Source organism: Nematolebias whitei, chromosome 23 (assembly GCF_014905685.2).
Source record: "Nematolebias whitei isolate Nwh7 chromosome 23, NemWhi1, whole genome shotgun sequence".
NCBI lineage: Eukaryota > Metazoa > Chordata > Actinopteri > Cyprinodontiformes > Rivulidae > Nematolebias > Nematolebias whitei.
In genome coordinates this window covers 1,674,835-1,678,448 of record NC_056520.1, presented here as the reverse complement: position 1 = coordinate 1,678,448, position 3,614 = coordinate 1,674,835, and positions in this window count along the sequence as shown.

Below are 3,614 nucleotides of genomic sequence, written 5' to 3'. Positions count from 1 at the left end.
GTTACAACCATCAGGTTGCTACAATGTTACAACCATCAGGTTGTTACAATGTTACAACCATCAGGTTGCTAAAACATTACAACCATCAGGTTGCTACAATGTTACAACCATCAGGTTGCTACAATGTTACAACCATCAGGTTGTTACGTTACAACCATCAGGTTGTTACAATGTTACAACCATCAGGTTGCTACAATGTTACAACCATCAGGTTGTTATGTTACAACCATGTAATCAATAACAAATGCTGCAAAGAACAACAGGATTTTGGATTGGGGCCTAACAAAGCTTCTTCCTTGAGGCAAATGGACCTAACGGTGGCGTTGTGTTGCTGGTCAGACTCAGGTTAAAGTTTCCGGCTGTGTTCGGCCTCGGCGTCTGTCTTCCATAAACCTTATTAATCAATGAAAAACCTGTTTGATCCAACAGAAATTCATGTGACCTTTTTGGGCGTTAGTGACTCTTGATTGATATTTTCTCGTGAAAGCCACGCATCAACAGAACCACCCGCCTCAGCACAGAGGCGGGAGCAGCTGTGGCTTCAGCATGCTGATGAGCCATCGGCTGATTGCTCTAAAAGTTCAGCTGTTTGTCAGACTTCTGCTTCTTCACTTACAATTTTAGCCTCAGAAAACTGATTGTCCACACATTTTCTCTTGCTGCTGAATCAGGTTTCCAACATTCAGCTGTTTCAGCCTTTTAGGCATCAAGACCTTCAGCTCATTCAGGACATTTCAGCTAGGACATTTGGTTTTTGAACTTATTTCACTGAAACACTTTAAGAGATCTTAAGTTCCTTTAAAAACTTTGAAATCGACGTCAACATAATTTGTGCCTTTTTGGACTTTTGGAAACCCTTTTGTTTTGGCCGTTCTCTTTGAAACCAGAACTTTTTTAATCCAGGTATATTCTGACGCCCGACGTCGGTGTCTCAGTTACCTGCACTTGATGACATCAGTAAACATGGCCGACAGCGGCGCGCTGTTTAAACCGTGTTAGTTTCCAGTGCTCCACCGTCTCGTGCAACAATCCTGTTACTGTTTTCAGGACACCGAAGCGTCTGCGTGTCGTTGAAATACGAACACCACAGCGCCACCTCGTGGCCCGGCATGGAAGCTACAGAAAACTCGCTGCTTTTCTAGGGTCTGGTCTAAACCGTGATTTGAGCGTTACTGCGTGAACGCTTTTACAATCAGCGTCTGATCATTGATAGCATCTCTAGGAGGTCTTTCATGTGTACAACGTTTTTATGTGTCTGATTTGTTTTTATCTGTTGATACTTCTGTGTCTCGTTCTTTTTATTTTCTTTGTTCTGCCAGTATTTCAACTAACACTTTAGTTTTCATCATTTTTCAGAGACGTCCTTGGTCACTCAGTATTCAGTCTTTCTCTCTGGTCTTCCTTGAAGTCTCATCAGAGTCTCTTCTGTCTGATTTTCTCCACAGATCTGGTTTGAAGAGACGGAACCCAAATACCTTCGAGTGAGGAGCCAGCTGTCAGGTACGGCACGCTACAGCACCCTCACCTTCCTGCGCGCCTGTCAAATCGCTGCTCAGTCAGGGGGGGCACCTGTTTCTGGCTGTAAACTCTTCCATAATGGGATGACTCCACGGTCGAATGTATTGCAGAGAAGCCTTAAATAACATCTTACCTTTGCTTTCTGGAAATCTCTGGACATCCGAAGTGGGGAGCAGGGACTAATTAGAAGCTTTAGATGTAAGAAGCAGCCATGCAATGCTAATCAAAGGTTCCTGATGAAGATTGAGGACCTCGAGCGCCGGAGTGGGAACACTTTTCAATAACGTGATTAGAAAAAGTTTCAATGCAAACCTTTGATTTAATGCGGTCTGCTCAGTGATCGCCACGTTTCTCAAGAGAACTGTCTCAAAGAATGTGTCCACTTTAAAGAAACGTCCTGAGATCTGTCACTGCTTGGAGCATGTGTTGAGAACTACTCTCACCTACTACCACAAACTAACTGTAGCTCAATATCGCATGAACTTCCTCACTTTAAGACGCTTTTGTGTTTGCTAAGATTGTTTTGTTGTTTGTGGATTCAATTCAATTCAATTCAATTCAAAAATACTTTATTAATCCCAAAGGGAAATTATTTGTTGTAATAACTCGTTATACTCATTTCCTGAAGAGATGTTATAGATGCTGATGGCTGTAGACAGGAAGGATCTCTTGTAAAGGTCCATCCCACAGTGGATCCTAAGAAACTGGCTGCAGATGCCGTCTGATCCGTCCACCCAGACTCGGCTGGCCTCTCGGTTCCCCTCGGGCTGTAGGACCATCTGAATGCTGGGCAGAACTCCTCCCAGAGTGATAGCCCCTCCTCCCACTCCTCCCAGAGTGATAGCCCCTCCTCCCACTCCTCCCAGAGTGATAGCCACTCCTCCCAGCAGCCTGCTGAGCTCCTCGTCACTACGGACAGCCAACTGTAGGTGCCAAGGGATGATCCCGTCCTTCCGCTGTCATGAGCCGTGTTTCCTGTTGGTTCCAGGATCTCAGTGGTCAGGTACTTGAGCTCAGCTGGCAGGTAGATGAGAATGCAAAAACAAAACATCCTTTTCAACTCATTTGAGATTTGGGGCTGTAGTTGAGATATTATTTGAGCTTTTGAGATGTTAATCGGCTGTTGTTGGTTGTAGAAAACTGCCTTGTTGCCATGGCAACATTGATGATGGATGGATGTACAGATGGTTGGATGATGGATGGATGTACAGATGGATGGATGTACAGATAAGGAGGTTTACTGCTATTCACAGTTTAATATTTTATTGTAAAGATTTGTCCATCAGAATTCTCTCTATGTTTTTCTCGGTTCTTCTGAAGTCCGTTAACGTTCCTGCAGCTTATCTCCACCTGCTGGCTGGAGGAGGAAACGGTAAAACCTTGAGTGAGACTCTGGGTTCCAGCTGATCCAACAGAAAAATGTAGAAAACGTGCGACCAAGGACCAAGTGCCAACCTGAATTGGATTAACAAGACTTTGTTGAAACTAAATGCTGAGAACTCATTGCGAGGCTCACAAGCATCAAGAGAACTCTGTTAAGTCCTTCTGTTGGCTCATCCGGGACAATGGAAGGACTTAAAAGATTCTCTTGGGGCCTGTGAGAACTCTTTAAATCCTTCTGTTGGCTCATCCGGGACAATGGAAGGACTTACAATGGAAGGTCTTAAATGGTTCTCTTTAGCCTTGTGAGAACTCTTTCTTCTGTTGGCTCATCCGGGACAATGGAAGGACTTAAAGGGTTCTCTTTAGGCTTGTGAGAACTCTTTAAGTCTTTTTGTTGGCTCATCTGGGACAATGGAAGGACTTAAAGGGTTCTCTTTAGGCTCGTGAGAACTTTTTAAGTCCTTCTATTGGCTCATCCGGGACAATGGAAGGACTTAAATGTTTCTCTTTAGGCTCTTGAGAACTCTTTAAGTCTTTCTGTTGGCTCATCTGGGACAATGGAAGGACTTAAATGGTTTTCTTGGGGCCTGTGAGAACTCTTTAAGTCCTTCTGTTGGCTCATCCAGGACAGTCCTGCACATTCAGGTTTACACTTTTATTCCATGTTGTTTTTAATCCTGTAGCCATATTTGTTTTTCTGATGCCCTCCTTGT